The 22502-nt window shown below is 42.6% G+C and overlaps 1 protein-coding gene across 5 annotated transcripts in view; it reads right to left on the bottom strand.

Moving 5' to 3' along the window:
• The window catches only part of TUB (TUB bipartite transcription factor), a 131216-nt gene that overhangs the window by 67688 nt on the left and 41026 nt on the right, over nucleotides 1-22502 (bottom strand). The gene's annotated exons all lie outside the window — the stretch shown is intronic.

The raw sequence follows: 22502 nt of genomic DNA, 5'->3' as shown, positions 1-22502 counted from the left end.
GGGGGGGCGAGGGACAAGGCCTGCCGGGGGCCGGGTGAGGAAGGGGGCGAGGGACAAGGCCTGTCGGGGCCGGGTCCGAGGAGGAGGGCGAGGGACAAGGCCTGCCGGGGCCGGGTGAGGAGGGGGGCGAGGGACAAGGCCTGCCGGGGCCGGGTGAGGAGGGGGGCGAGGGACAAGGCCTGCCGGGGCCGGGTGAGGAGGGGGGCGAGGGACAAGGCCTGCGGGGGCCAGGATGCTGCTAAGTGCGAGAACCGAGCCCGAGTCCTGCCTTCCAAAGGCCCAGCCGCATGGCCCTTAGCAAGTCACTCCTCCCCATGACCCGGGTCTCCCCAGGACACTAACACCCCTTCTGGGCGCCAGGCCCCGGCAGCCCCGGACACAGAAAGGGCTTTGCCTCCGAGCCCAGCAGAGAGGGAAGAAGGGGAGGGGGCTGCTGGGAAATGAGGGCCAGAAGACCCAAAAGGCGAGTGGTGAACCCTTGTAGCCGCAGCAAGTCTTAGGCCGGATGGTGAATTGAAGGGTCAACTTTTGAGAAAGGGGGGGGGGCTCACACCTAAAAGCTCACAGGTCCTTGAAATTGACTTAGAAACGAGGTGCCATGTTTCCTTTCGTGGGTCTGGGGACTTCCACCAAGCCACTCATAGGACACCAAAGCCATTCCAAGAGAAAATGCCAGCCACGGACTCGGAGGACGCCCTGGTCTCTTCCAGGTCTAAATCTGTGATCCTCAGGTCCCGGCACAGAAGAACATTCTGCTCAGGAGCTGCTGTCAGAGGGATAGGGAATGGAGGGGAGCCTCAGCGGAACGGCCAGGCAGCACGGAGGGAATGGGATAAGAAGTGAGCAGCTGCCTGAGTTCAGAGAGGCCTGGAGAGACTCACGTGAACTGATGCGGAGTGAAGAGAGCAGAACCAGGAGAACATCGTACACAACAGGAGTGTGGTGACCAACTGTGCCCGACTTAGCTCTCCTCAGCAGTGCGGTGATCCAGGGCAGCTCGGAGAGATTTGGGGTGGAAAATGCCACCGCCTCCAGAGGGAGAACCAAGGAGACCAAATGCAGACCAAAGCTGTGCCCCTTTGCTTTTTCTTTCTCGTGTTTTTTTCCCCTTTCCCCCTTTTGTTTCGGTTTTCCCTTTTGTTCTTTGTCCTTTTGTTCTGATTTTTCTTTCACAACAAGACAAATATAGAAATGTGTTCAAAATGAATGTGCATATATAATCTATACCAGACTGCTTGCTGGCTTGGGAAGGGGAAGTAAGGGAAGGAGGGTAAAATCTGGAACACAAAAATCTTATAAAAATAAATGAGAAACTTTTACATATAAAAATAAAATACTACTGGGGGGAAAAAAGTCTTGTTAATGATGGATGGCCATGTGATTAAGTAGAAAAGTCATATATTTGTTGATAAAAGGGACATTCGAGAGTGTCTAATGGAGAGCAGTGGAGTCAGGATTTGTCCCCAGATCCTCTGATTCAATCTAACATGTCTCCACTGCAGATTTCCAGCCACTTACTGGCTGTATCTCCCTACCAAATTATTCTGGCAGACCTCCATTTCCTCCTCTGTAAAATGAAGAAATTAGACTAAACCAAGCATTCTTGACCTTTTGCATGTCAGGGACCCCTTGGGCAGTCTGAATGCCTGAATCTCCTCTCAGAAATATCTTAAATACATTAAATACAATACACAGAATTTCAAGGAAAATCACAGGTTGGTGAAAATAAAGTAGCAATTTTTTCCCCTTCTAAGATCATGGACCTCCCTGAACTGTTCTCTAAGATTCCTTCCCCCCCAGATACTTTATGATTGTCCCCCAAGCAGAGACATCCCCAGCCTGGAGAGAGAGTAGGCAAGAGGAAGAGTCTTACAGAATGTTAGAACTGGTAGAAATCTGAGAGATCATCTAATCACAGAATCAAAAAACAAAACAAAAACCCAAATCTCCAACTTTGAGAACTGGAAAGAACCCTCAGTCCTCTTGACTACTCCAATATATGAAAGGAATCTCCACTATAAAATACCAAATGTTCTTTGCTTCAAGAACAATCTCATTTGGTCTCTCAGTCTAGAGAAGGAAATTATTTATCTAAGGTCACCCAAGCTAGTTAATGCAAAGAAATAGGACTTGATTCTCAGACTTTTATAACTCTTGTGGAAAAGACATCATCTGTCTGGCCAAAGGAAAGATCATGGAACTAACTCCCAGAAACGCAAGCTCTAGCCTTATAAATCGTGGATCACCGTTACCTTGGGCCAAACATTATCATTCTCCCAGACTCAGTTTCTTCATCCAGGAGAAGGTAACAGGACTGTCCCCTCTTACTGCTTGAGGAGGATCCTATTTCAGACGATGTTTTTGTTGTAATAGAAACACTGAATGGTACCATGTGAATTCCTCCTCTCTCTAAGGGACAAATACAGTACCCTCACTTCTTGTCCAAATGGGTCTGGGCCATACAGGCTTCCTCCTCCCTTCTCCCCTTCTCACTCCACATTACCGAAAGATCCCCGAAGCCAGGGCAGCGGTTAGGGAGGCAGCAGATGAAGTGCTATGACTGGATAAATCAGCCTTTCTCTCCCCAGTACTAGCCTCAACTGACTTTAATCAGCCTTGGCCTGGTAAGTACATGATGGAAGCAGGGAGAACAGACCAAAAAAAGCTGTTGGATTTCCAAAAGCATTTGCCAGAAAAAGCCTCCTCTCTTGGTCCCTCTTCCTCCTCCTCACTGTTATGGATTCAGCACCAATCCCCTGCTCCCTCTCCATATTGTAGAATGTGCACCAGTCACTTGCAAACGTACCAAGCAATTTGTCCTTGGACCCTTTCTGGGCATGTGTGGCCAGCGCCGGGGCTTGCTCTGATCTCCCCACACCCACATGCAACCCTGGCAACTGCTGCCTTGCCAACTGCCCATCTCTTTCCATTCAGCCAAACTCTAGACATCCCCCAAGAAAGTCTCCCTGACTCCTTTCCCATCCATCCCCAGCCCACAATTATCTCTCTTCTCAAATCCCATAATACTTAGTTGTACCAGTCCCTAGGCACTTACAGAGAGCAGTCTGGGGGTCATTTCCCACTCTGTGCACGTATTATCCTACCTCCCATGACAAGAATAGAGAGCCAGAACAAGGGCAATATCACCTGTCTCCCTCCATGCCCTGGCAACCCAACAAAGAGCGGGGGCTAAATGAATATTTGTTGACTACCTGTCAGCTGCTTAGATCAGTCCCTAAGGGCATACAGTGAGTAGACCTAAGATGAATCATTTGAAGAAGACAGTCAACAGCCCAGTTTCCCCAGGGGCAAAGTAGGACATTTATTCTTATCCTTTAAGATTCTCTTCTCTTTCCTCCTCCGCCTTCCTTGTAAGGGGCTAAGGTCTGCTTGAAGCCCAGGGTTCGCTTTTCCAGTTTTAAGTCTCAGGTCAGACCTCCAGATGCTAGTTCTTTTTCATCTAAACCCACTCCCCTCCACTGCCCTTAGCCAGACTGGCCTCGGGGGCCAAGCAGTGGGAGGCTAATCTGTTCTTCCACATGACAGCCCCCAGATTTTCATTCAAAGACAGTAAATAAAGACAGATAATTCTGTAGAAGGAAGATTATTGAAAATTGGGCTCTGAGGCTGCCATGCTTTGCCATTTCCAAGCTGTGTGTGACCTTAACTAAGTCACTTCTCTCTGAGCCTCAGTGGCTCCATCTAAAAAATGGGAGGTTAAAGTAGAATTTAAACAGTGCCCCTGTTAGCTATCAATAAGGAAAGTCTCCATATACAACAAAAGTATTTGTAGCACCATATTTTTGTGATAACAAAGAATTAGAAGCAGAGTGGATGCTTATCAAAGGGGGGATGGCTGAACATACTTTTGTACATGAATGTGATGGGATGACGTGTGTGTGATAAACAAGAGAATCATGAGAAGATCCAGAAGAACCCATGAAGAGTAAAATTAAGCAGAACCAAGAAAACAATATATACACTGATGACAATGTAAATGGAAAGAACCACACACCAAAAGTTCAAAAATGAATGTAACAAAATGATAGAGACCAAGTCACAGCAGCCCTAAAGTCAGGAGGACCTGAGTTCAAATTTGGCCTCAGACACTGAACACTGCCTGGCTGTGTGACCCTGGACAAGTCACTTATCCCCAATTGCCTCAGCCAAAAAAAAAATCAAATCAAGACTAAATGAGAAATGAGGAGACACCCCCAGCCCACCCTTTCATGGAGATGAGGGAGACACAGGTGTTACGTTTTGCACAGGTTTTTGAATTTTTTTAATATATCATCAATTATGCTCGTTTTTTCCCTTTATCTAAAAATATGTGGAATGACTCTCTGAGAGGAAGAGAAGGGGGAGAGATATTTAGTATAATTATCATAAGGAAAGAAAGAGAAAACACCACTAAAAACTTATTTAAGACAAAAATAATGTGCCTTGTAGGTCCAAAAGCCCACAATTCCTCATCTTCCTTAAATCTTCTCTAAGTTAAATCATGTCAGCATCTTCACCTGATATTTATGATCGTGTCCAGTCCAGTCACTGTCCATACTCCAGTTTGTCAATACCCCCTTTGATGTGTGATGTGCAAGACTGAAAATAGAATCCCAGATGTGATGTGACCAGGGCTGTGTCTTCTTGTCCCAAGAGAACATGGATCAGTGCAAACCCCTAAAGGTGATGTCAGAAACCCAAGTTTCTGCAACTTACAATGTGATCTGTGGGATCTTGGGCAAATCAGTAAACTTCTGCTTTAGTTATAATAAAGGTTTGAACTACATAATCTCTGGTCTCTCCAGCCTTAAATCTCTGAACCTCAAAGACCTTCTTCCCTCTGGACACCATCTGCTCCCAGTGCATCCCAAGATCCTAAAGAATTCTTGCCTGTTTGACTACACAGGAGTCAACCCTCTCCTTCCTCTTTCATCCTTAGGATGGAATGAAGTGATATCCATCTAGCTCCCAGAAATGGAGAAGAGACAAAACCAGCCTTTCCTGATCCTTGAAAACTGTTGGGAAGGAGGCCATCATAGGGCTGTGAAATTTCTCTCTTGGAGATACTTGTGGTGTGGGGAAAGGAAGACTAGATTTGGGGTCAGATTTGAGTTGGAATATTACTACTAAGAGACCTTTAGAAAGTCACTTCTCTTGAGGGAAGGGGGAAGGTAAGATATTATTATTTTAAAAATTGGAGATTAAAGTGCTTGAGCTTTAAGGATAAATTCTATAATTCCATGAGTCCTTAGTTTAGAGAGAAGACAAGACCCATAGGCATATGGGCAGGGCTATAATTGCATCATGCTTGAAAGCAGGGGATTGGATGAGTTGACCTCTGAAAGCCCTTTCTAGTATAGCCACAAGTTACAATGACTAATAAAGGGTCTGAGAGGCCATCATTTCAGGGATGGCTATTACAGAAAACAGACCATTTTCCCTTAAATTCTAGTAAATGGTGTGGTTCTCTACCCCCCCCCCCTTCAAATTGCCTAATACCTTGAAACAGCAAGCATTAGGGCTGGCAGCAGCCACAGGAACCAGAGGTAATTCAATCAGCTAAAGAGATGCTCAAACTCTCTCCTGAGGGAGCAGGGACAAGGAAAGAGCAAAGGGGAATTTGAGGAGCATGGATGTTCTTTTGACTATCTGCTACAGCTTTCTTGTGCCTGTTAAGGCTGTTTTAAATGAAGTTTATGTTTCCGTCCTGTTCAAAGTACCCTAATAATTTCTAAAAGGAATTTCTAAAAGGCAATATTAGAAGTTGAGAGAGCTGGGTTTAAAATCATAAGGCAGGAACAAACCCAGACCCTTCGCTTGCCAATTCAATACTACCGACAATTCTAACAGACAGAAATCCATAAAACTTGACAAAATGGGGCTGGGGGAGTCCCAAATTGCAAGTATCAGTAAAAGAATGCACTGACCTGAGTTATTTGTTACCTTTACTACAATAAGATGAGTGGCAGACAGGAAATTAATACCCCATTTAGAAAATAGAGGCAAGGCAGCTTCAATACAGCTGAGGGGACTCCTCCCAGCAGAAAATGTCCCCACTAACTTATAGGCTCAGCGTGTGAATGCAAATGTACGTCTGGACAGAATTAAGAGATCACAGGATGAAAACTGGGGAGATCTCAGAAATCAGTGAGTCCGACTCAGTCATTGTGCAGGTGATTGAAGACATAGCTTCAGTAATTTGTCCCAGGTCACCCAAGTCATAAATAACAGATCCTTTGACACCATCTCCAATGTTTTTTCTATTATACCATACTTATCTGCTACCTCCTGGGGGTTGTTGTGAGAGAAAATGAGATCATATTTGTAAATGGCTCTGCAAGCTTTAAAATGCTAAGCAATGCTATATATATAAAAACACACACACATAGAGAGAGAGCTATGTAGGTAGCTCTATATGTATTGTATATTCATGTGCATTCATATATACATATATGTTTGTGTATATACACATATACATACCTTGTATTGTCTGAGTGACACATACACATGCATGTTCCTCCTCACAATCAATATATTCCAAAATTGAGTTATTCATCACCCCCCTGAACACATTCTGTGCTTTCCCATGTCCAGTCAACAAACATTTATAAATATAACCAGAACAGCAGGCAATCCTTGCCCTCAAGGAGCTTACGTTCTAATGGGGGAAGACAACACATAAAAATGAGGGAGAAAATGCCCTGTGCAGAGAATGAAAGATGTCCTTCTTCAAAATGGAAGTTCTGGGAAAAACCTGCCAATGGAAGAAGGGGCTGCCAGGGAGGAGGGAGAAGGCAGACACAAGCATGGCGGCCAAATCTGGAGAATGTAATGTGGCCATTCTGAACCCCTCCTCCCTTTCCAGGAAGAACCCATTTCCCTTCCTCCCACTCTTGTGCCTTTACTCATATTGTTCCTTGTGCCTAAGATGTCTTCCTCACCTCTGCTGATTTTCTAACAATCCTCTGGAAACAATGAAGTGTAAGGGAAGTTGAACTTGGATTTGGAGAAATCTGGATTCAGTTCCTGGCTCTGTTAACTTGCTATGTATGATCTTGGACATGTTTTCCTACTTATAAAATAAGAAGGTTAAACAAGATGGCCTCTGAGGTCCCCTGAGCATCAAATCTGTGGTCATTAAAGTCTAATCCAGGTTGCCTCCTCCAGGAAGCCTTCCCTAATCACAAAACCATAGGCTAAGGGCTAAAAGGGACAACGAGCCCAACAGTCTCTCCACAGATGAGGATCCAGCCCTTAAAAGATGTGTCCGTGCCCAGTGAATCCAGGCTCTCTTCTCACACCTTTCATGTGCATTTGAGGGGCACCATTTTGCACTGCAATTATTTGTGTGTGTGTGTGTGTGTGTGTGTGTGTGTGTGTGTGTATATATATATATATATATATATATATATATATATATATATGTATGTATGTATCCTATATATCCCCCATCCCTCCCCCCTACCTGATCCTTTTTATCTCCCTAACAGCGATCACAATATGCTCTCTGTAGAGAGGAAACACTTGCCTAATATCTGGTGGATGGAAAATAAAATTGGAGTTAATTGAAAAATTAAGAAATGAAGGAAAAGATGGCTTCAAAAAGACTCCTATGATGCAGAACCAAAAGAATTCTTCCTATGATGTCAGCATTAATTTTTAAAATGAACAATTATGAAAGACTTGAGAATGTCAATCAAATGATCAACTGCGATCCTAGAAAAACAATGAAGAATATTGGCTCCCTCAGGATTGGGAGAGAATGATCCAGTATGCACAGTAAGAAAGGCACAGTATGGACGTGAGCAGTGTAGGAAAGTGTTTTACTTAGCTAGGCTTGCATGATAACAAGGGTGCTACATTACTTGCTTTCTTCTCTCCTTTCTTCCTTTCTTTTTTCCTCCCTCCTTTCTTCTTTCCCTTCCTTCCCTTCTTCCTTTTCAAACATTCAATTAATAACTGAAAAAAAGGAAGGGAGGGAAGGAGAGAGAAAGGAAGGGAGGGAGGGAGAAAAGGAGTGAGGGAAGAAGGGAGGGAGGGAGAAAGGAAGGAAAGAAGAGAGAGAGAAAGAGAAAAAGAGAGAGAGGAAGGAAGGAAGGAAGGAAGGAAGGAAGGAAGGAAGGAAGGAAGGAAGGAAGGAAGGAAGGAAGGAAGGAAGGAAGGAAGGAAGGAAGGAAGGAAGGAAGGAAGGAAGGAAGGAAGGAAGGAAGGGAGAAAGAAAACATCACATGCATGTTGCTATTTATGAAAGGGTACATAAGCTAGCACATCTTTCTCTACATGTATCAGTGTATACACAAGAGCACATGATTCTAAGTGCGTAGGAATGTACCCAAATATATGTGTGCAATGGTACCTGTGTTTTAAAAGGACCTCTGTGTATATGTGTGTTGTTCCCATTCTCAGGTCTCATGTGGAAGAAATCTGGGGGAAGGTAGAGAAATACTGATCATGAAGCCAAGAGATGTGGAGTTTCAGTGCTGAATCTACCATGAAGGTGCTGAATGACTCCAGACACTCCCTTCCGTTCTCTAAATTTTAAATTCCTCTTCTCTTCCCTTTCCTATTATCTATTCTTTCCTTTCCTTTCTATTCTTTTCTCCTCTTCTTCTCTTTCCTATTTTGTCATTCCTCTTTTCTTTTCTCCTTTTCTCTCTCTCCTCTTATCTTCTCTTTGTTCCTCTATTCTCTTCTCTCCTTTTCTCTTTCTTCTGTTCTCTTTTCCTCTTTTTCCTTCTCTATTCTCTTTTTCTCTTTTCTTCTCTTCTTTTCTCTTCTCTATTCTCCTCTTCCCTTTTGTCTTTTTTCTTTATTTTTTGTTCTCTCCTCTTTCCTCTTCTCTTTGCTCTTTTCTTCCTTTCTCCTGTATTCTCTTTTCTCTTCTCTTCTCTCATTTTCTCTATATATACGCTAATTCTCCATGATCTATATTTCCCTCCCTAATCTCTCTCCAGAACTCTAGCCTGCATCACTAATGATCTTTGGAACATTTCAAGCTGGATATCTTATAGACATCTCACATGCAACATATCACAAGCAGATATAGTATTTCCCCCAAAAAAATATTATCATCTTCCCAACTTCCCTGTTTTCACTGAGGGGCACCATCACCCTTCCAGGGACAAAGTCCTCAAATAAATTGAAATTCTATTCCAGGGACATGGGAGTTCTCCCCAACATTAGCCAGAGTTCCAGTACAGGAGGCTGAGCCCAAAGAGCAAGACAACGTGGAAGGAGAGAGTTTGGAGGAAGGGATGGTGCTATCTGTGAAAAGCAGGGCTATCTGGCCACTTACAGTGAAATTTCTGAGGACGATGGGCAGCATTGGTTGCTGGAGATGTTATCGAATCTTGGTGACTAAATCTCTTCTACTTCTTGCTTATTGGTATGACCTTGGATACATCACAATCTCTTGAAGTGTCTCAAATTCTTCTATAAAATTAAGGGGTTAGCTCAGATGACCTCTAAGGTACAATATGGCTCTAAAATCCTGTGAACGTCAGATTAGAACTTTAGAACCAGTTGGGATCCTAGAGATCCCCCAGTCTACCCTTCACTCCTTTTTCAAAGGAGGAAACCAAGGCACGAAGAAGTTCAGTAATTAGTCCCAAGGTCCTACAATTTAAAAGTGTCTCAAGTAGGATTTGAATCCTAAAGTGCTACCTGACACTGCCCCTCAGATGTCTGATCCACTGGAACCTTTTGCCATTTTTCTTCTCTGAAATTGCCAGGATGACAGGCAGGTCTTTGAGGCCGCTTAGGGGAGGCTCTTGGAAGGCTTCCTCTTTTTCTCTGGCCTTCAAGATCCAGCCCTAAGGTAATGCTTCACTCTCAGAGAAGGGAGTCTTGGGATCTCAACTCCCCTGCCTGCTCTCCAAGGATTTATGAAATGAAGGCGTTTGAGTTCCAAAGGAGATTCCTTCCACCCAAGTCACTCTGCCATTTACCAGATGGACACAGAGATAGCCAATCCCAAGCCGAGGGTCTGAGAATTCAGAATCATTCCTCCTTCCCCTTCTCCCAACGGACCAAGCTCCATGAAATATAAAGATGCTTGAGTAAAAATATTTCTGGTCTTTTTTTTTCTTTCCCCAAATAATCTGAGATATTTTATGAAATGTCTAAATAACTGCATATGGCCTCTGCCCTTCCCTCAATATTAGTCTCAGGCTGGGTCTATTCACACCACATGAATCATGCCTAGTGATCAGATTAAATGTGCTAAAGAAATGAGTTTCCTGGCAGAAGCCCTTATTTTTTTTTTTCTGAATGGAAGCTAAACCTTGCAGTAGATAAAATTCTGCACTTGGTATTAGGAAAACCCCTAGTTCAAATCCTGCCTCATATGCTTGCTGTGTGAGAATTTCTTTAAACTCCCTAAGCCTCAGTTTCTTTAGCTTTCAAAATAAAGGAATTGGGCTCAGGACCTTCAGCACTAAATATATAATCTTGTGGGGTTTTTTCCTTTTTTCAGGGCTTTAAGAAAATAATTTTTTAAATAATAGTTGATGGGCAGCTAGGTGGCACAGTGGTTGGAGCACCAGCCCTGGAGTCATGAGGATCTGAGTTAAAACGTAACCCCAGATACCTACTAGCTGTATGACCCTGGACAAGTCACTTAACACTGACTGCCTCCCAAAAAGAAAAAAATAGTAGTTTGACTAGTTTTATATCCTTCCATAATACCATAAATTATTTTTAAGAGCTCTGGGGATTTTCATTACTGAATGGAAGAAGAATCAGTTAAAATCGATTACTTAAATCTTTGTATACAAATGGTTCTATCCAAAATTTTGCTAAATAAGTTAAATATTCCCTTTTATTTTGCTTACCTTTTAATACTAATAGTTTAAACAAAAATCCTCCATTTCCAAGGAGAGATTCTCCTTGACCACAGTTAGGGATGTCAGCCTCTGGCAGGTCTCCCCCAGCTGGAAAGGCTGAGCAGAAAGGCCTCTGTTCAAGAACCAACCTTACTAAGTTCACAGATGTTGATCATGAAAAGAGATGAAAAGAGGTGACGGTTCTTAGACCCAGGGCAACACAAAGGAATCATTACTACCATGCTTTCGAATTATGGAGGGAATGAATTAAAAATATATATATATATATACTTGGAATATTAAAGGAAGCTTCCATTTGTAGGGCTTTTAAGAAAACTACAAAGACTTCACAATGTAGGGTGAAGAACAAAGAATAAGAACACACTACTTACAGGCATGTTTATTAGCAGGCTTTTAACTCTTGGGCAGAAAATGCTCCCTTCTAGAAAAATCAGCAAGTGTTTTAGAACCTGAAATCTTAGAGAGCTGACTGGGAAATTTAGATGTTAAGTGACTTCTCCAGAGTCATACAGAATATAACAAAAGCTGAACCCAAACCCAAGTCTTAAATTTATTACATCACAAGAGATGAATTGCAATGAAGGCCAAAGAATACTAAAAGAAACTTATGAAGCGTGAAATATAAGTTATGACTTCCACAGGTCATATTAAAATCATTTCATTATAAGATCATTTACTATATTTTATTGGATTATATTCATTATTATATTACTTATATTAATTATTTATATATTCAGTCCTAAAAAAAGTTGCAAAATAAATATGTTGATTATATTGATATTTTATATTGGCCAATAATAAATATTTTTAAAAGAAACAAAGAATTTCTTACACTATTGACTTATTTGAGCCCGACAACAAATAGCTATTTTAAAGATCAAGTAAAAGAGGAAGGGACAAACATTAATTAAGTGCCTATTAATGTGTTAAGTATTTTACAAATATTATGTTATTTAATCCTCATAACACAACCCTGTAGGTAGATACTATTATTATCTTCATTTTTAAAATATATTTATTTTTCCCCAATTATATTTTTAAACATTTTTTATCACTTTGAGTTCCAAATTCTAGCCCTTCCTCCCTGAGATGTTAAATAAACTTAATAATTAATTATTGTTAAATAGGTTATATATGTAATAGCTTTTCAAATATTTCCATGTAAGCCATTCTGTATAAGAAAACGCAATATTAGCCTCATTTTATAGCTGAGGAAACTGAGGCAGACAGAAATTAAGGGACTTGTCCAAGTCACATAGCTAGCAATGCGTCTGAAGCCAGAATTGAATGGGAGTCTTCCTGACTTGTAAAGTGCTTTGCAAACCTTTAAATAATATAAAAATGACAACTATCACATCCATATTACAGAGAAGGAAACTAAGGCTCAGAAGAGAGGATTTGGAGGGTTCTGCCACTAAGTTAGCATTGAAACCAGAACTAGGGCCTGGGTCTCTGGGCACCCATCCTGGGTTTATTAATAAACCCTCTTTCTTAGATGGAACAAACGAACATATGCTCTGGCCCAGGCTCAGTCCAATTGCCCAAAGAGAGCTCATGAGTGAAGGATGTTGAACCCAGATTCCCTGAGGCTGCAAACTGTGACGTACAAGCAGTTAAAGAATGGGCAATAAAAGAAGCAAAGAATTCAGCCTCAGCTAGCTGCTGGGGCTGGGCCCAGCTGGGCCCAGAAGGGGTTTGTTTGGTGAGAATTATCAGCTTTGCAGAAAAATGCCAGAGGAACACACAAGGTTGGCCAAAGAAGGGAGCATTCTCATTCAGAAAGGATTTATCCCACAATGTCTTCCACTCCATCACACAAAGCCCGTTTCCCTTCCATCTTCCAACAAGGCACATTCCAAGTTATCCCCTTTTCTAAAACTCAGAGATTTTGCAGTTTTGCTACCTTCTCCTCATCTTTATCAGTCAATTTTAAATGTGAAAGTTAAAATAATACATCCCAGCAATATCAAACTGGCCTCCTGAGAAAAAAGGAATTGCAATATCCCTGGAATAGAGTTTCAACTTATTTGCAAAGTTTATAATCCATCTTTGTCCTCCCACAATCCTCCCCTTTGGTCCGATGGCTGCTCAGTCACCCCATATTTTAATGACAATAAAATCCCTGGAGCAAAGACCTGGAGAGCCAGAAATTATTATAATACAGAAAGGAATATAGGGCAGTATTGTACACTGAGTACAGTGTAGATATGATGAGGGTCTGGGCCAAGCCTGGTCTTTAGTATATCCATCTTTGAAATCAGGATATAAACTTTTGAGACTTGGAGCACTAGCAACATGAGATAACGTTAAGAGCCTGGGACTAATATGTATACATATATTGGCTGTAACATAATTTAACATATTTAACATGTATTGGACTACCTGCCATCTAGGGGAGGGGGTGGGGGGGAAGGAGGAAAAAATTTGGAACAAAGTTTTGCAAGGGTCAATGTTGAAAAATTACCCATGCAAATGCTTTGTAAATAAAAAAGAGCCCGGGACTAAACTTAAGAGCTCTGAGTTAGAGTTCTGCCACCAGCAAAGGTGACTTTTGCAGCTGCAGAGTCCCTGGGGATTTTCTCATCACAGTGACTGTGAAGTAGTCATCATTATAAGAAAACCAGTTTCCCCTCCAGGAGACTACAGAAATGTCAAGACTGGCTGGTTGTAAGTAAGAGTGATGACAGTCATTTACATGAACCATTTACCATGTGCTAATTACCTTGCGATCCAATAATGAATCTGAGGACAATGTCACTGGATGACAACGTCAAGGTTATCTATCTATATGTGGATGAATATTGATGTATCTCATTAAATATATACCAGGACCACTGAGTCATATGTATACATGATTATACTATTAAACTCTCCCCATGGTTCTCTGCCTTCATGGCTTTCTGTTGGGGAGCATGGCCATTTTGCTTACAGTTTCAATTAGAGAGATTGATGCTTTTGACCTTGGCCTGGTTAGCCCCATGTTCCAACTTTCTGAGCTAACTTTTACTAAAATGTTACCAGAATAAAAATAAGGAAACCTGGGATCTGAATTCCTGTCCCTATATGCAGCAGTCTAGACCCTCTACCTCCACTTGAGCCTAAAAGGTCTTCCCAGTTTCTGGTTCTGGTCCCCCTGGTTTGGCTCCTTCCACTGCTGCCTAACAAGAACGAGGCAAGCTCTGGGCCCAGCTGGCTGCAGTCCCTCAAGGACTCCTGCTCAGAGGTAAGGGATGAGGCGGACATCTGTCCTGCAGGGCTGACGGCCCTCAGCAGCTGCCGGGGCCTGCGGGGCCTTCCAAGAACATCCTCGTCACGTCCACGTCAGAAGATGCAGCTGGAGGCCTGGAAGAGACTTGCCAGCACCGCCTGGACCCAAACCACCTTCCTCTTGCCACGGGCGGGCCCCAGCTGTTACTTCTCTTATAGGACTGGGAGTGTCTGCAGATGTGGTCAGAGTATAGGAACCTCATCCCCTCGTTTACACTCACAGAGTGTAAGAAAATCCCCCTCACATCTCATCCAAGGAGAAGGAGGGAAAAGTGGATGGGCCAGTAACCTGAGCCAGGAGGGTATGGCCATTTGCTGACCTCCACTTTACAAGTTAGCTAAGAATGAAGGGATCCCTCAGAAGGAAGACTCTGGAGTGCCAAAGGGCTGGGGAAGGGGTCTTGGGTGCCTGGCAGACAAGCTAAGCCGGGGACTCCAGCTGAGGATATGGGGTTGGAGCAGGAAGGGAAAGTCATTCTGGGCTCAGGCTGGGCAATCAACATGGAAACCAAAGATCATGGAAGGGCTTAAACTGGCCCATGGAGAGACTGAACCTGAATCCAGCGGCAGCCATCCCAAGAGGACCTCAGAAGGCTTAGAATTGAGTCCCCGATGCTGTAAAAGGGAGGATTGGACTGGGTGACCTTCTACAGACAATCTTTGTATTTTAAGTTACATGGCTGAAGAATATTTTGCTTTGAACTTGATTCCGAAACAAAGCAGGAAAAGGATGGAGCAGAGTAATCCCTTAAAATGAGCCAGCCTGGATTCTCCCACTCTCCACACATGCTCAAGAACTTCCCAATTCAGAAAATACCTCTGTCCTGAGCTGCCTGTTTTAATTTAGTCTTTCCCTTTTGATAAAATTTGAGCAATGGTAAGTGGAGAGGGACTAGGTCCATGGGGGAAGCTGCATACTAGGAGGCTGTAGGATTTTGAGCTAAAAGGAACCTCACATGTTGCCTAGTCCATCCCTCTTGTTTTACACAGGCAGAAACTGGAAGCTAAAAGAAATTCAATGAGCAAGAACTGGGATTTGAACCCTTGTTCTCTGAACCTCAATGCAGCATTCTGAACACCATGCAGAGAATGGACCCCTCCATGTGTGAGACCATGGGTTCTGTTGATTTTTTATTATTTATCCTGTCTACAACTCGATTTGTTTGTGTGTTGTCTCCGCCATTAGATCACAAGCTCCACGAGGACAGGAACTATCTTTGGCTTCTTTTTGTATCCCCAGAATTTAGCAAAGTGCCTGGCACAGAGTAGGTACTTAATTAACATTTACTAATTGATTTCTAGAAATTGCAAAAGCCAGTCAAGGAGACTGGTTAACCATGACTGAAAGAGAAGGTACCAGAAGACAACCAAGAATGAAGGTGGAGAGGAAGAAACTAGAAAAGGCCATGTGAAACACCAGAGAATGTGCACTTATTAAGTGCTTACTACATGCCAGGTTTTGTGCTAAGGATTTTATAAATATTACACATTTCATCCCATGTATAATGGGTACAGTACTGAACATGAAACTGAGGAAGATTCTTGCCTTTAATATTTCCTAGCGGTATGGCCCCCTTCATGAATTCAGGCAATTAACTGGGGCAGCTAACTGGTGCAATGGAGAGAGCACAGGTCCTGAGTTCAGATCCAGTTTCAGATACTTTCAGATACCCTTACTAGCTAGGAGATCCTGAACAAATCACTTAATCTTCATTGCCTTGCCAAAAAAAAAAAAAAAGTCTTCCCACTGCATCTAGGGCCATTTCCAGTCTGGATCTATGTCTGGCCACTGGACCCAGATGGCTCTGGAGGAGAAAGTGAGTCTGGGACTTTGCACAAAGACAGACAGATAGATACAAACATATATACATAAACAGACAGATAGATGGATAGACAGTCACCCCCCCCCACTTAAATCCAATTCACTTGCATGTCATGGATTCACCTCCCTGATAGCAAGGTCTTCTCAGAGAACAAAAGACCATCACACACACACAAATTGTTAAGTGCCTACAATGTGCCAGGTACTGCAGAGGATAAAAAACAGTCCCTGGCTGCAGGAAGCTTACAGTCTAATGGGGGGACCACAGGCAAACAAGTCTACACAAAGCAAGCTTTGGGCAGGATAAGCAGGAAATCATTAACTGAGGAAAAGCTCTGGAATTAAGAGGGATTGGGAAAGGCTCCCTGGGGAAGGTAGGGTTTGAGTGTTTCTTCACCTGTAAAATGGAGGCTTAGGCAGCCTCTAAGTTCCCTTCCAGCTCTTGATCTGTGGTCCTGGGGGAGGACATTATACTATGGAAGGAAGGCAGCAACTGGTCCCAACAGCCCTAAATGAGAACATCAGCCTCTGAACTCACTGGGCAACTCCCTGTGGGCAGCAGATAAAAGCAGGGAGATGCTGTGCTAATCCGACCCTTGTGTTATGGCTACAGATTTAAGTGGGTGGCCTAGGGAGGAGGGGCAGCATCTTCAGAAGAGAATATGTTTTGACATAATAATGGGACTCTGAGGAGTCTGGTATTTAGGTAGCTCTTCCAATATGGCTGTGCTTGTGTTCCCCAGGGTCCTTGCTTTTCTAGCAAAGGCTTGTGCTTAGGGCTGTGCTAGCAGTTGCCTGAGGTCTTAGAGATGAGGAACGGCAAAAATGGGGGTGTCTATATCCGTTAAGACACTTTCTAAATCCCTTTACCATCCTCCTGGATGTTATAATCAAAGAGACAAAGGCAAATAAGCCAAGGAAACAGGAGATATAAATACATAAGTAGCTAGGTAGGTAGACAGATACAAAGGCAGTTAGATGGACAGAAAGACAGACAAATAGATACAAACATATATACATAAACAGACAGATAGATGGATAGACAGACAGACAGACAGACAGGTAGGTAGGTAGATAGATAGATGGATAGGCAGAGAAACAGGCAGATAGATGGAAAGAAAGACAGACAGGTAAGTAGGTAGGTAGACAGATAAATAAATAAATAGTCAGACAAAGATAGGTAGATAGGTAAATAGATAGATGGATAAACAGGTGAGTAGGTAGATAGACAAATAGGCAAACAGACAGACAGACAAGGAGATGATAGAGAGAGAGATACACAGATAGATGGATAGATAGGTAGATAGGTAGATGGATAGACAGATAGGTAGATATATAGAATGACAGATGGATAGACAGATGTATAGGTAGATAGATAAACAAACATACAGATAGATGGATAAACAGACAGGCAGGCAGATAGACAGATAGATGGATAGACATGCAGACAGGTAGAAAGACAGACAAATGGACAGATAGAAGGATAGACAGACAAGTAGATAGATGGATAGATATATAGACAGACAGACAGATAGATGCATATTAAGGTGACAGACAGACAGTCAAATATAGCCCTATGAAAAACACTCTTTCATACTCAGGGGCTTTCTATAGACAGGCTATATAGCAGGTTGATGCTTTATGCTGCTTTCATTTAATGTCAGGGTTATTAACTTGTGATAATTATAGGATAGCCATTTAAATATAATCTGTTTCCTTTGTGAACCTATGTATTTTATACATTTAAAATCATCATTCTGAGAAGGGATCCAAAAGTTTCACTAGACTGCCCAAAAGCTTTATGATTCAAAAAAAATTTTGAAGAACCCTTCCAATTTAGAGTTGCTCAATCCTCAGGAAAAAAAATATAAATGCACTTTAGAACAGTCAGTCTTATGCTGGGTAAAGGACTAGTCTCTGTGATGTGTTGAGGTGCCCAATTTCATAACTAATTATCTGGTGAAAGGGGCTGTGTGATGGTCCACCACTATCAAAGTTATCTAAGAGCCAGCTCAGCGTGGCATTGTGGTGACATCACAGATGCTGAAAGTTTCAACCCTACGAGTGAGTAAGCAGGGGGGAGAAGAGTGATTTGAGAAGAGGCACAGAGGGTAGCTCCATAAATAGGACTGAAGTTTCATATGGTCAACAGGAGGGCAGGCACAGTGAACTGGGAAGGGTCCTCCTGGCTATCCTGTTCTTCCATAACATCAGCTCTCGATTCATTTTCTCTCCCTCTTATCAATACATACATTCAGATCTACAATCAAAATATGAGGTCTGGTTTAGGAAGACCAGCTCAGGGGCTTAGGCTCTCCCTGCTTATGTTTGCTGCCTATAATCAACCCTAGAATAAGAGAAAAGCTGAAGTTGCTTCCACAGGTGAACCTGGAGGCAAAAGCTCTTGGTCCAGGACCTTGTTCCAATAATTAGGCAAGTAATTTTACATCTCTAAGGCTCAGTTATAAAATGGGAGCCAGAATGCTCTCACTACTGATTTTGCAAGGCTTTTATGGAGAAATACAAGCTGCTAACCTGGGAATTTAGCTGCTCTTGGGGAAATGAATGGGATTTGAGAAAAAATTTGGTTCTGTGACCCCATGACTCCTTAATTTTTTTGAAAGGTCACTAATTTTCCATTTCTATCCTTTCTAGTAATTGTTTCTAAAATCTCTTGGAAACTCATTCTTAGTCTTCGTGAACTTAGGGAAGAAGGGCCCATTGTGGCAATGGTGAATGGTTCAAGAGTCAAGAATGGAATTATTCTCACTGTGAAGGCATTGGAGGAGAGGATGTGCTCAAAGTGACAGGGTCAAAGAGGGAAGGGCCGCTCCAGGAAGAGGATTAAGACATTGGCTCAAGCCATCTCAACTCTGATCAGGTCATTGTAGGCTGCTGTCCAAGGTCCCCAAACCATTTCCTATTATGGCTCCAGGAAGAGAATTCTCTGGCTTTTCCAGGAGAGATCCCTCTGCTTTGTCCCCCAAAGAAGAGAATGCCCAGGAGGGATGCTTTGCTGTGCAGCCCCTCTCACCAGATCTTCCGGAGGCACTGCGCAGTGCTCCCCCAACCCCGGCCGTACTTACTGAGTCACTTTATACAATTGTGTCCGTCTTTCACACAGCGTCCCTGCCCAGATCAGGTCTGTAGGCTGGGCTTGCTCAGGCTCTCTCAGGCCCCCAAGAGGCACGATACTCTTCAGTCTCACCTTGGGGTTTGAAAATCCCAGCCTGGAGTCAGGAGGAAATGGGCGAAAGTGGCTCCTATCACCATCCTGCCTCCAGCCCAAGCCCATCCCACCCAAGGGTTCCCTGCAGCCAACCATACTAAAGGGAGTCTGTGAACCCAGAGGGAAGAAGAAAAGAGGCTTTGGGGAAAAGGCTGGAGAGACCTGTGCCCAGCGGTCTCCAAGGAGACTTTCTGGGTTGGGGAAAAAAGGACAGGAAAAGACTTGGTTGTCATGGGAACAAATGGGGCTTATGCAAGCCAAGAACCCCTCAGCTGCTCAAGTCCCTTCCTGGCCCTTTTCCTAGAGATGGCCTGAGCCTTAGGAAACTGTCCAGTTTCTTTTTTGTCTAGAACATTAGTTTAGCTAAATCTGGTGAGGAGAGGGGAATTCTTCTTTGCCTAGAAGAACCTTCCAGGCAGTCTGTGAAATCATGGAATTTTATAATAAAATTTATAATAAAATTCCTCCCTCATCCACTTCCACACCTTAACTTCCCAACCCAAGGGCTGGCCTGGCTCTCAGGTCCAGGGCATAAACAACTGGACGTGTCCCCAAGGGTGTGGGAGGATCCCTACCATCAGCTGGATTTCCCTGTGGTCTGAGTGTCCTCAATCCCACCAAGCCAAAGAAGGGCTTTCTCATCTCCTTTTTGGTAGCATCTGTATACCCACTGCTCTGTCACTGAGGGATGTTCCTTCCCCACCCTAAGAGCCCCAAAGAAAAGCTATGGTGGTATGGGGGTCTTTTCCTAAATTCATCTGGTTTCAAACCATTACCTTTGAAGTCATGAATCTCTTCAAAATAGCCAATAAGAGAGAAGAACTAGAGCTGAAGAGCAGTAAGGGTCCTAGGTCCTCTGCTAGCCTCACGGATCAGTCATCACCATCATCATCATCACTGCCATTAACATCATTGGAACAGTCTTCATTTACTAAATCTATAACCCAGCAGAGGTCAGAGAAAGAGAAATATTCAAGCTCTCCTAAACAAAAGCAACCAAGAGACAGCAGAGGCCTGGGAAGCTGACTTTGCTGCTTTAAAAACAGCAACTTTGTTTTGCATGACTTTGCAATGGGCTTTATTTTTCTTGCATTCTCAATAGTGGGAGAAGAGGAAGTGAAAAGGAGATAATTTGGAAGTGGAAATTTAATTTAATTTTTTAAAAAGAAAAAAAAAGCCAAAAAGCAAACCTCTCATTGAATATATGACTAGGAACAGGATAGGAAAAGACTGTGCTATATGATTATGGACATGGGGTAAAGGAGGGGCTACTTCTGTGATGGTTCTGGCCACAAAGTCAATGTTCCCTCTGGTCAGACTGAGCAATAACTGACAATCACATGCTAGTATACAGAATTTAATATAATTTTCCCATAAAAATTAAAATAAGGCTCACCTAACTCATGGTAGGTGTGCTGCCTGGAAGCCTAGCTTTAAGGGCAAAGCAGTCTGTGCTGAAATCACTATGACTGATATGACCAAACCAATTTGTTGAGAGTTATTTTTAGGGTTTTTTTTGTTTTTCTCTTCTCACTCTGTTGAATGTCCAGTATCTATAATCAGTATCAGCATTTGCAGTTTTCCCTGATGCCATTTATTTCTTAGCCATCATTGCCATCATCACAGACACAGAATGGCATTCACACATGTTAAAAGACCTGCCCCTTAGGACTCCTTAGATGTCGCCCTTTGAGCCTTCCTATCTAGCTGATCCTCTTCCATCCTTTCCTAATCTCCACAGCCTTTGCTCCATGAAAATTTCCCAGCCAGAAGCACTGCCTTTCTCCTAGGATCTCCTGAAGCTGACTCTTCTTTTTGGACATTGAGATCACAGCGTGTACACCAGAACGCCATCCACCTGTAGTTATTCTGGTCCTTGTCTTATCTCACCAATTAAACTTATGAAACCAAAAATTATGCCTCATGCTCAACATGCCTGGTACAAACTAGTAATAATAATGATAATAATAGAGTTGCCAAGTACTTTACTCACAATAATCCTGGGGTGGCTAAGTCGTCCCAGAATTATCTTCATTTTACAAAAGAGAACACCATGAACAGAAGACAAAATAGCATCAATTTAAATTTAATAGACACAAATATAGCCTTCTATTTGTGTTTAAAATATCAACTCCACAAATGCAAGACAAGGGAGGCAAGATTAGGCAAAAATTCATTTAGAGAATGAAAAGATCTGGAGGTCTTAGTGAACCACAAGCTCAACATGATTTAATAGTGTTATATGGCAGCCAAACAAGCTAATGTGAATTTAGACTGAATTAAGAGAAAGATAATTCCAGGAATAAAGGAGCGGTTGGCCTGTCTTGTTCAATTTTGGTCCACGTGTGGAATGCTGGAGTCAGTTCTGAGCACTTCATTTTAAGAAGGATGTTGATAAGCTGGAGAAAATCCAGAGAAAGACAAGTAGGATGATGAAGGGACAGGAGGTGGTGCCATCTGAAGGTGAGATGAAGGAGCAAGGGATATTTAGGCAAGGAAAGAGAAGATTCAGGGGAGACATGTTAGATTTCTTCAAGTATTTGAAGGGTCATTTGAAGAAGAGGGATTGATTTGTTCTAATTGGTCCAAGAGAGAAGAACAAGAAAAGCAACATAGGGACATTACAAAGAGACAAATATGGGCTTAAACTTCCTAACAATCTGAACTATCCCAAAATGGAATGAGCTGTGTGGGAGGGAATGGATGGATGCATGGGATCCCAGGAATCAGAAGCCTTCCACCAAAGCCTTGATGGTCTCTTTTTAGATATATTCAGGTACGTATAGGATGGACTAGATGGTCAACGAGAACACTGTAATTCTGTGCCTAGGGTTTTTAGAAGTGACTTGCTCAGATTTTGTGATAATCGATTATAATACACTTAGCTCTTCTCAGCAACACATTGATTCAAGCCAAATCCAATAGACTTGGGATGGAAAATGCTATCTGCATCCTGAGAGAAAACTGGAGACTGAATGCAGATTGAAACATACTATTTTCACTTTTTAAAAATGTGTTTGCTTTTTCTTTCTTGTGGTTTTCCCCTTTTGTTCTGATTTTTCTTTCACAACATGACATATGAAAATGGGTTTTAAACGATTGTACATGTATAATCTATGTCAGATTGCTTGTTGCCTTGGGGAGAGGGAAGGTAAGGGAGGGAGGGAGAAAAGAAATTTGGAACTCCAAATCTTACAAAAATGAATGTTGAAAGCTATCTTTACATGTAATTGAAAAAGTAAAATACCATTTTTAAAAATGTTCAAGCATCTAAGCATCAAGGCTGAAATTTGAAGCCAATCTCCTGACTCCAAGTTCAGTAAAGTTCTTTTCTCCAAAT

The sequence above is a fragment of the Sminthopsis crassicaudata genome, chromosome 6 (assembly GCF_048593235.1).
Source record: "Sminthopsis crassicaudata isolate SCR6 chromosome 6, ASM4859323v1, whole genome shotgun sequence".
Taxonomy (NCBI): Eukaryota; Metazoa; Chordata; class Mammalia; order Dasyuromorphia; family Dasyuridae; genus Sminthopsis; species Sminthopsis crassicaudata.
Note: the sequence above shows the minus strand (reverse complement) of the source record. Positions and strands in the feature narration are given on the sequence as shown.